Below are 12,170 nucleotides of genomic sequence, written 5' to 3' on the forward strand. Positions count from 1 at the left end.
ATGCATTTCTCTCCATAAAAACCCACTCGCACTGCAATAATGCAGCACAACATGTCATCCACTGAGATCTGTGTGCTGCATTAGCGGGTCAATGGGAGATGACCGTGAGGATGACCAGGTTTGAGTCAATATAACCTCAGCATTATTGACAAGAATGCAACTCTGTGCACACAACCAAACGCATTGATTTAAAATGCAAAAACTGGGAAACAACTATCACAATAAAATAAAACCATTGAAGGCAATATGTAATGTATTACATTTATTTTTTATACTGTGCATGTCATGCTATACAGAAGTTTAACTTATTTCAAACAGAATTTTTCAATATTCTTGTAGAATTATTAACTATGATTTTTATCACGTCATATTAATTGAGAAACTACATACAATATTAGAGTAGTTCCAAAACAATTTTCTGAAAGAAGCTTATCCGACATTATCTTTAAACACAACATAATGCAAAAGTGTAATTCTTAAACCAAAAGTGACTGCATTAGGTACTGATAAATAACACAATCGCATAAAATAACAGTTTAGAGCATCTAAGATGGTCACACGTGCTGTCTAGGCTCACTAGCATTTAAGACACAGCCTTACTGTACTATAGATCTTTCCACACTTTTCTGAGGCGCTTTCCCTTTAAAAGGTGGGCAGATACATCACGAACTGTCCCAGTGCCTGATCTCTACAATGAACAGCACAGAAATGGATAGAGCGAGTGAAACGGAGACAGGTTGTAAAGTAGATACAACATAAGGAAAGAAGAAACAGAACACTCTCAGGAGAGAGAGAGAGCGAGAGAGAGAGCTTTGTAGCTGCATGAAGAAGTGCAGCTGAATGACTTGCACTTTCAAGTCCAGAGATACTCATAAAGAACATGAATCACAACGACAAGACAGAGAAAGAGAGAAACTGTACTAGAACTCACTAATGTTTCCGTGCCTTATGAACCTTCACAGTCCGATCATTAACACTTCATACCAAACCACAGAACTTGCAGTAGACTGCATATCTTTTGACATTATCATTAATCGAGGAAAGAGTGTTTACTCTAGCAATATGCACATATCACACATAGTTTGTTTTGCTTTTTTTGCTTTAAAAAGCCATTTATAGAGCCAATGTGTTGACTACTAATTATTATTTTATTTCTTTATATCTATCTATATTTTAATCTAAGATTCTAACAAAAGATTCAAAAAGTTTAACAGCTGCAGTAATACCTTGGCTACAGTAGAGTAACACTATAACTATAACAGAAGTGATAGAAAAATCTCTAACATACATGCATTTGAGTAAAACAGATTGTAGTGGGAGTGTGTAAAAGCTTACCTTGTTGTTCAGAGAGGCCATTTGAGTCGCTCTCTCGGTCTCTCCCTTGTTCCCACAGGAGACACCCTGACACCTTACGGAGATACAGCGGTGTGGCCGGCGTGAACCAATGACCCTTCCTGCTCTAAGTCATGGCTGTGGTCAGGCACTGCCCCCTGCCCCGCCGGGCCCCGTGTGTCACACAGGAGCGCTGAGCTCTGAGCCCTGCCTGCAGCACTCAAACGTGCGTTATGCAAGGCCAAGCCAGGCCACCAGTTCTCCCTTTCCTCTCCCTCGCTCGCTCACTCACTCAGCTCCTCCCACTCCTCACCTCACTGCGCAGCACCAACTTCATCAGGTATTCATTCAAAAAAGACACATGCCAGCTGGCAGCGTGCCCAGACTACACTGCTAAAGAAAGAGAGAGCAAAAGAATGAAAGAGAGGCAGAATGAGGGAGGAGATCAGGGAGAGAGGGAGGGATGTACAGAAAGACGGAGGAGGGAGGCGAGGGAAATCGAGAGAGGGGGGATTAAACCAGAGAGAGATGAAGAGATATAAGGCTGTTTCTACAGCTACAGGCACTTCTATGTCCCAGAGCGGATGATTATTATTATTCAAATGAACAGATTTTCTTTTTGTTAAGCGAAGATCACATTAAATCTGGAAACTTTGCAAATGCCTTTTTTTTTTAAATATTTTTGCTATAGATTTAATTGCTTTACTTTTTTTTTAATTCATCACAAAATTTCACTAAATCTTTTATGAAATGATCTAAAGAGTAAAACCAGCATGTATGAATGAGGCGTTTACATCTCGATAAGCTGTACTGTCTCTTTCAACATACCTATCATTGTGTATTTGTGTTTATTTACTATTAAAGTAGTTCACTTTTAAAAACACTTTTGCTGATAATTTACTCACCCCCATGTCATCCAAGATGTTCATGTCTTTCTTTCTTCAGTTGAAAAGAAATTAAGGTTTTTGATCAGGATTTTCTCCATATAATGGACTTCAATGGGGACCAAACGGTTCAAGGTCCAAATGAGAGGTTCAGTGCAGCTTCAAAGGGATTTAAACAACACCATACGATGAATAAAGTTCTTATAAAGCAAAGCGATCGGTCATTTAAAAAATAAATAAAAAAGTTTAAGTTTTATAAGCACAAATGCTCGCCTTGCTCTGTTCTTTGATGAGCGTTCGTGACTCTCCGGTTCAAACTCGTTCATCAAAATGAACAAATCTTTTTTTGAGTCATGACTCGAAGGGTCCTAGATAAGACCCTTATTCGTCGTCTGGTGTCATTTAAAGCCCTTTGAAGCGGCACTGAAAGTCTTATTTGGACCTTGAACCGTTTGGTTCCCATTGAAGTCTGTTATATGGAGAAAATCCTGGAATGTTTTCATCAAAAACCGTAATTTCTTTTCGACTGAAGAAAGAAAGACATGGACATCTTGGATGACATGGGGGTGAGTAAATTGTCAGCAAAAGTTTTTAAAAAAAAAATGAACTACTCCTTTAACCAGTAGTAAAGAGAGATGATCTGTTACGTGCCAGTTGAACTGAGGCGCTACAGCGATCTGTCACATTTGGTATTTATTGTTTGAATTTTGTAATTAAATTAACAGAATTTGAAAGCTGAGAATTGGTTTCATATCAAAAGGAACCTGCTCTGTCTTGTCTGTCTGTGTCAGTATCCTCTTTGCTTCGCGAATTATCTCTGCGTAAGAGCGTGTGAAAAGTGTCAATTGGGTGAGTTTCACGGTGAATGCGTGAGAGTTGGCATCTCTGACTAACTATAGGGTTAATATCAAGGTTTTGTTTGGGTTAATTGCATGTAATTACTGTTATATTACTATGGCAACATGTAACAAAGACACTAAAATAAAGTGTTAGCCTACCAATGTTTTTTGTTTATTTATTGTGCATAATTTCCAGTCAAACTGAGTGTGATTTTAACAGTGCCGTTTAGGATACAAATGATATGAAATTAGCCTTGGCAAGACAAATCTACCATTTCAAATGCAAAATTGCCTCATTTCCAGCAGAGACATTTCTATCACAGAATGATGTCAAACACAATAAATCATTATCAAAAGTGTATTCAGGGGGGTTATTTTCTAAAAGTGCTTCATAGCTTAAGAAACAGGCCTAAAGACAGACTACTCTCCCTTAAATGTGCAGTATGCACTCCCACACATGGCAGAAGAGCACACACAAACACCGACCCACACACACTTCCACGGAGAGTCACGGCATTCCCCAGATTAGAAGCTCATTTCAGGTGAGCTCAATGAAAGCACATGGGCATTTTGATGCTAATCCCATACAGAAAATATCTCATCGAATTGGAGGTCTATGAACCATTTAAAAATCAAAAAGGCATATAAATACTGGAGAGAACTGTTGCAGTTCTGTTAACTCACCAGCAGGTGGTGATAGAGACAGCAACGTCTCAGATTCATAGCTAAAGGCTAGAGTTTGTTTAGCTGACCTAGTTAGCTATGCAGTTTTGATAAATATATTATGCTCAATGGTTGTGAGGATGGTGCAGTGAGAGCGGACAACAGAAATGTCTCCCACAGAGGAAAAACGATATTCACTTTTAAAAATAAAAGCTTGTTATTGGCATTGATGGTTCCAAGAAGAATTCAATTGAATGTTCCATTGCACAAAAGGCTCTTTATAGTGGAAAAAGGTTCTTCAGATTATAAAAATGTTCTTTACACTACATAAAACTTTGGTTCTTCTATTGTTCTTTTGTTTTATAACTCCTCTTTTGGCAGCTTTATTTTTTAGTGTTGAAAAAGAGGGTGACCGGCAGGGTTATTCAAATTAATTAAAGTTTAATAAAAAAAATGGTTACTTGATATTAAATAAATGTTAAATGAAAAAAGATATTTAATTATTTTAGGTTTAAAGAGTAGTTCACTTTTAAAAAAAACTTTTGCTGATAATTTACTCACCCCCATGTCATCCAAGAAGTCCACGTCTTTTTTTCTTCAGTAGAAAAGAAATGATGAAAACGTTCCAAGATTTTCTCCATATAATGGACTTCATTGGGAACCAAACGGTTCAAGTTCCAAATGAGAGTTTCAGTGCAGCTTCAAAGGGCTTTAAACGACACCAGACGATGAATAAGGGTCTTAGATGTTAAAATAACACCAGTGAAAGCTCAAACTTCCTCTGTTTACACTCACATTCTTTATGAAAACAAAGTATAGCTAAAGTTCTCTACCAGCCCAGGCCTAAAAGAAACATGCAAAAAAATCAGCATTTCCCACACTGATTATAGGAAAGTCCGTGGATGTCTGTGGTATGGATTTAAATGCGTTTAACTCAGCACTAGACTTGAAAACATCATCAAAATAACCAAAATAAAGAATAAACGTACACAGAAGGGGTGCTCAGCACTTTGTGAATGATGCTCGCTGAAATTCTCCGTGCGCAGACTCCATGTGTGCCTGCCGATGAGTCAATTTAACGCACGACTGAACGCGTCCCTATAGGCCGTGTTATGGAAAGTACGAGGCAGTCAGAGGTTGCCAGTGCTTTGAACCTCGGGTTCAGGCATTAATGCGAATCAATCTGAAGCGCAGCGCATGACGCAAGGAGTTCCCTTGTTAGGCGAGGGAGTGTGTGCTGTTTACAGAACCGCAGTCAACAAAACAAGCGGCACGGGAAGGTTTGCCTGTTGCTGTGGCAACAAATTAGCTATGCTCACCATTTCTGAGCCTTTGGGGTAATTCAATTAGTTTTCGTGTGTTTACTCTGAAGCGCATGCAGTCACCTGAGAGATTGATAAATGGACACGGGAAGAGAGAAACAAAGAGATACAGACAAGAGATTATGAGGACAGACAGAAGTAGAGTAGGCTGTAACTACCTGATAAGAAAATATCCCCTTAAATTATTTTAGCAGGAGATGAATCTCTTTACAGAGGGGAAAATCTTTCTCCTCTCTACAGATTGAAGTCATTAAGTAGGAGAAAAAGAGTCCATTTAAAGTCCCCATGAAATCAGAAATGAAGGGCTTTTAGTATGAATATCTCAGCCTTAAAGGGATACTCCACCGTTTTTCCATATTAAACTATGTAATTCCCTTAATAAGACGAGTTGATACATAGGCCTACCTCTCTTTATCGTGTAATACATAGCCTACCTCTCTTTAGTCGAAGTGCTCCCAAGCACATGCTGTGGTATAGACCTTATTCAGAGCAGCGCCATGACAGGTATGAAAGTGATGCTGTGAAGGATAGACTTACCGTGTTTCCAATGGCATCCGCTGTAGAAAGGTTAATAAAGCTCCTAGATTACTTACAATTTTCCACAGCTAATATTGTTGGGAGTTTTTTGTCAACTAAAATGTCTTGGAAAGATATTTTTTCCAGTGTTTCATGAGCAGAACAATCCGAAAACGCATTAAATACCTGTACAGCCCATTGAAGAGATGCATGACTATCCCTCACAGCCTCGCTTTCATTCTCATAAAAATCAAAGATGGCGCTGCCGTGAATAAGGCGTATTCCGTCATACATAATAGTTATCCACTTTACACGCTTAGAAAAGTGCAACATTTTATTTTGTGTCACCATTCTTGGTCGAGTTACTCGTGTAGTTAGACTGACTCGGCATTAGAAACAGCACTTCAGTAGCACTTGAGATAACATCGATGCCATGCACCAACAAAGGGGAATCTAAGTGGCTTTACCGAACTCAATGGCTCTGGCCAAGCTGTGATATAAATGAAACACTATTGGCTATTTTAAAAAAGGGGAGGAGCTGTTCGATGTGTCCTGCCCTGTCTCTGTGTTTTAGAGGAAACTGCATCAACATACTGAATAGCGCTGCGCGTTTCAAGGCTCTTCGGTGGGACTTTAAGAAGTATAGCACTACCCTTAGCACTCAGAACAGCTTTAATTCCTTGGAATGCTGTCATACAAGTCATAAATTGTGATATATTGCACATTATTCAAGAAAGACTTTCAGTTCTTAAAGACTGTGAAACAGCAATGCTTAGCAACTGACAACCAATCATAAACTAAGCGATGCTTGTCTTGTTAATTATGCATGAGCTTTGTACAGTTGCAGAAACACTTCCTGCTTTTAGTTCTGGCATCTGAGAGAAGTTAAAAGGGTCGAATACAACAGTGCTGGCAAATGCGTAACTTGAGAGATACAGAATGATATAATAATTTGAAGATGACCAAAGCGAGCATTGTTGTGCTGTACTTGTCCAATCATTGTATTCAAAGCAATATATATATATATATATATATATATATATATATATATATATATATATATATATATATATATGTATATATATATATATATATCTATATATGTAGATAGATAATATATACACACATATATATATATATATATATATATATATGAAGAGTTCAGATGCAAAAGCCTCTAAATGCCATTTTAAATTTTCTTCTAGAATGGTCATTTTTATCAAGCTTGTATATTTAAGTTCAGTAATTTCACTTAAATGGCAATTAATAGGTAATCTTCATTGCCGTTTAAGTGAAATTACTGAGCTTAAATATACAAGCTTGATAAAAATTATCATTTTAGAAGAAAATTTCAAATGGCACTTCATATACATATACATATATATATATATATATATAGGATTTAAAAGCCTGATAGTTTCAACAGTGAAACCATGACCGTAGGGTGCATCTGGTCTTGAAATCCAACCTAATGGCCAACATGGTGGATGGCCAGACTATCAAAGGCACATCTATTTTAAACTAACAGTTTCTTTTATCAAATTACTTGGAAACCCGAGTTAAAATCATATCCAAGTACAACACTGTTGATCACAGTATGTATAAATAAACATGAATAAAAAATATTAATTCAAACAGCAATATGCACATACATACAGTTCTATAAATAGATATAGTTCTGTTTTCCTAATGCACAAAAGGATTGGTTTTGAATTCCTCTGAATGCTCAGGTGTGAAGCACTCATGCCATTTGCCCAAAAAAATTGTTCATTCTGTGTGAATCTGACGGAGCAGTGATTTAAAAATCCACTCAAATCTTCACAGGAAAGCTCTGCACCATTCAGTGGAATGTAACCACCCTCTCATAGCCAGATGCGTCCTTTTACATGCACGCACACTGAATGCTTTCAGACTGATATGCATTTTCACAAGCAGACCTGAATAGCAGCGAGCCTTTGATCGCACCTGCACGAGAGAGAATGGTTGTGACTCCCTCCGACTGTCTGCCGTTCAGCTGTGGCTTCCCTCTCTGTGCTTCAGTGTCACTGTGAACTCCAGAGACGTGTCGCCAAGGAGACACATCAAATGCTCTATACATATGCATAACACGCACCCACGCATACATATGCGCATGAAAGAGGTCTCCCGCACAACTCCCAGCATGCTACATTACGTTTAAAGGCATAGTTTAAAAAGAAAAGAAAATTCTGTCTTTACTTGCACTACTGTTGTTCCAAACCTGTGTGACTTACTTTCTTCAGTGGAACACAAAGGGAGATATTTTGATGAATGTCCTGGCTGCTCTTTTCCGTATTATGAAAGTGAATGGGGCTGAGCATAAAAGTTTCATAAAAAAAAAAAAAACAGTCCACATGACTTTGTAAAACTTTTGCAATGCTAAAAAAAAATCCACATGACTTTGCAATATTAATTCTAGGCTCATTTTGCAGTTTGACATTCCCAGTCCCCAGGTGAATTATTCCTTTAACCCAGTTCCAACAACCAAGAACTTCTATGATCATGTGGAACATTCTCCCTGGCTTATATCACTGTCATCTGGCACTAACAACCCAACAATGACTCATTAGCTGGGTGAATAGACAGACTGGCAAAGGGAGAGTCATACCCAGCATGCCCAGCAGCATTACAGAGTGGAGCATTAACCCCATACTGAGTCCTGAGGGGAGAGGAATGACTGCAGATTAACTTTATGTGCTTTTAAATTAAGCGCCCACAGCAAAATGTGATGGCCGAATGCTGAGCTAACACCAGTGAGACTCCAACACTCCAGTCGGAACGAAAGTATTCAACTCTTGGTTTGTGTTAGTGGGTTCTCTCACAAAAATCTTACTAATCTTACTAAAAGAATCTTTCTCCAACCCCAAACTTTTGAATGGTGGAGTGCATATAATTTTATTATACTTATACATTTAAATATTAAATTCTGATTTGATAGCTAGTCATTGTTTTAAAATTGGTTTTATTATTTAACAATTTAATTATTACACAATCAAATTACACAGAAATGTGAGAGAGAAAAAAACAGGAAACTATATAGACATAATAAGTCAAAATGTACTAATTCTTAATGTTTTGTTGCAACAAATATCTGTATGATTGTGGTAAAATAAAAATAAAAACGTCCTAAAGTAGTAAATTCTTTTTTCTGTCATTCCCATTTAAATCGAATTCAATGAAATGGTTAAATTCTAAATGCAACTGTAGCCAAACAGAAACTCAGACCTGGCTCTGTTCATTCTCTCTCAAGTCTAAAAGTGTAACTATAATGATAAATGAGAGTGAAAGAAGTCTCTGAGGTCGGCCCAGTCATATATATATTGATAGCCTAGTACACGAATTACATCTATGATGACTGTTTTAATTAGCGTGTCCGATCGGAAATGCAAATTGCCATGGTGCTTGTGTCATTCGGAAATAATACTAGCACTGAATGACCTCTAAATCTGAGTCACAGAAATGAATAGCTCTCCTCTCTCCTCAGAGGCAGCTCCACAGAGCCAAAGCTTCAATTGAGTTCGAAAAGTGCAGATTAGATGCACATAATTGCAGACGTATGGCGGAATCTGGTTTCGACCTGAAATCGATTTCACGCGTGTGTCTGTCCTCAGCGCAAACAGTTGCCGGTGCCTCTGTGTCTTGTCCGCCGCTACCGCTCGATGCGTCTTTCTCGCCTTCACTCCATTCACAAGCGATCCTAAATCCGCCACTATGCGAAGTGTGTATCAGTGTGTGTGTGACGGATTACAGTGAGGCAAAGCACTGCTAAACCCCTCTATTACTCGATAATCCCACAGGAGTGTGTACACACGTTCACTAAGAACACGCAGACCTACTGACAAATACAGGCTAAAGATACACACGCTTGTGACAAATAAGAGGCAGAACAACACACGCTCAGAGGAGACTGGGTTCGAGCAGTTTCTCAAACAAGCATCAAAATATATTAAAATACACTTTAAAGCAATTACGCAATTTACTACTACATATAAATTAATTAAAGTAATGCGAAACAACGTTTGCGTTTTATAAGTAGGCTATACTACCAAGCTGCTTATGTGCTATCAAAAAAAAAAAAAAAAAAAATCAGCGATATATTTTTTCATAAAATATTTTATTCTTATAATACAATTTTTCAATATTTTTTTAAGTGATTACAATTATTTGAATGTTAAAATAATGTTAAAAAATTAATAATTATTATTACGTATTATTAGCAGTATTTTTAATATTAGATATTAGGTAAGTGGTATATTATGATTAGTTACTATAATGATCGGCATATTAATATTAAATCAGATTTTTTTAAAATCATAATATATATTTTTAAAATAAAATCTCACTTAAAAAATGAAAAAAGGGACTTTTTGAATGCTTAATAATAACGTTAGAAATTCATGATTATTAAGAGTGTCACGATTTCGATTTCGAAATTAATTCACAACCTCGAACTTCGAATTAAAAAAATGGAATCGTTGATGCTGCCACGCCCCCATGTCACATCCGTCCGGCTTGCCAAGCGGTATAAACACGCGTGCTGAAGTGCTGCGGGTCTATGGTCAACCTCCTCTAACTTCGCTACAGCCAATCAAAAGATAGCATGGCAAATGCAGATGCAGGAGACCCATCGACAGAACTTTTGTTTTTTTTTTGTTTTTTTTCAGAACTAAAGTTTTTGGGATTTCCAGTGAGTTATGTTGACAATTTCCGTGCTTTAAAAAGCAACAATTTGCAGACATCCCAAGTCTTGGGGAAGTTCCAGGAGTCTGCCGCATATTGATTAGCAAATTAGTTAAAATCTCCCAAGAGTGAGCAAGCAGTGCTCCAAACCGTATTGCGCGCACGGCAGAGAGGGAGAGAGTGAGAGACCTTGCGTGTGTGCCTCATGATGCGCACGTAAGACTAAGAGCATCCTGATTGGCCGATTGATAAAAATCTAAAATTGAAACGAACCGTGACCATCAGAATCTAAAATGTAATCAAATCGAGGATTTGGAGAATCGTGACACCGCTAATGATTATTATGAGCAGCATATTATGATTAGTATTAGATATGAGCAGCATTAGGATTACTTTTATAATGAGAGCAGCATATTACAATCAGCTTATTAGCTATCAATTGAAAAAAAAAATGCAACTGCATGAAATTAGCTTCTAAAATTACTTAGAAAATAATGCAAAATACAAACTAGTGGTCTCAGACTTCTGGAAACTGTATAAAATAATACATTTTAATGAAATAATTATTTAACCAAAGAATAAATAAACCGATTTAGTGTGCGTCCATAGCACTGTAATAGCTTTCTGCGTCCTTGCACCGCCACTCACTGTCCTTTCGCATAAAAGACCACCGACCCATGTAGCAGCATGCAGCACGCAGCCACAAACCTCAGAGCAAGAGCCAATCATCTCGACTGTACTGCTGAGAAAACGGACCCCTGCATACAAACTCACAGCTGCATCACGCCGAACCCGCAAAGACAGAACATAAAAGTGGACCTCCACCAAACACACACACACAAACTATGCACCAAAGCACAGCACGGGGCCCTGTTCAAAGCCATTCACACACTGTGAACCACGCAGAGAAGCCTTTATGTTCCTAAGAGAGCAGGGCCACAGGACGAAGGCTCTTTGAATTGTGGCAAAATGGGACGAAGTGCAATTGTGTTTGCTGTGGCCTTGTTTGGCTCCGTGGTGCTGGCCAAACTAAGACAGACAAAAGGGTTGGTTTGAGGACACTGCTGTGATCCATAACAATACTCACGTCTGCCCAGTTTGAATGATGTCCTGTACAAATCATCAGGTCTGGGTCACAAAAAATGTATTGGAAATACTAATGTATGAATGTTACTGCATTGGATAACAACATATGACATCTCGAAAGAAATAATGCTAAAATGACATTTTGAGCCATCTTTTATTTAGCATTTTATTTGTTTCATTCTACTTTAAATAAAAGGTGCATATCGTAAACCGCTTAAAAAAATGGTGTTAAATATATGTGATCATTTGAGAAATTGTTGTTAGTTACATTTTGCTGAATTTCATTTTTTTTTTTTTTTTTTTTTACATTTTTCACCTTTTGTCATTGTAAGCACTGACCTTATTTTTGTGAAACATTTTGCGTGTAAATTGTACTTTAGACATCTTTCTTCAAAACAAACGTCTTTTGGTTTGACATTTTGGTAGCACATAAAAGAAGGTCTGTGTCTTTTTATAATAATACACACATATATATATATATATATATATTCATATATTTATATATATTTATATATATATATATATATATATATATATTATACAATTATTTTTTAATATTTTTAAAATATTTTTTTATTATTTTTTATTTTCTTTTTTATAACATTTTACAAAAAAGTTTTAAAAATAAATAAATAAATAAATAAATAAATAAACAAGATTAAAAATAAATAAAATAAAATGACATAAGGGTCATCGGAAGCATAATTCAAATCCAAAACCAGTTCAAAATCATAACACATTGTGCTGTGATCTCTCTGTTCAGGCTAAACAGAGTGATATCTCCTATCCTGTGATCGCTCTCTTGAGCAGTCCTGTGATCATTCATTCAT

General features: G+C 37.1%; 1 protein-coding gene across 5 annotated transcripts in view; it reads right to left on the reverse strand.

Moving 5' to 3' along the window:
- The window catches only part of atxn1a (ataxin 1a), a 130,076-nt gene that overhangs the window by 16,323 nt on the left and 101,583 nt on the right, over positions 1-12,170 (reverse strand). The window contains exon 1 of one of the 5 annotated variants that reach the window (XM_089123315.1): positions 1,336-1,577. The exons of the other annotated variants lie outside the window; for them this stretch is intronic. The gene's annotated coding sequence lies outside the window, so the exon portion shown is untranslated. Of the gene's footprint in view, positions 1-1,335; positions 1,578-12,170 lie in introns of those variants that run through there. 5 annotated transcript variants of the gene reach the window in all.

The sequence above is a fragment of the Pimephales promelas genome, chromosome 18 (genome assembly GCF_988280905.1).
Source record: "Pimephales promelas chromosome 18, fPimPro1.hap1.1, whole genome shotgun sequence".
Taxonomy (NCBI): domain Eukaryota; kingdom Metazoa; phylum Chordata; class Actinopteri; order Cypriniformes; family Leuciscidae; genus Pimephales; species Pimephales promelas.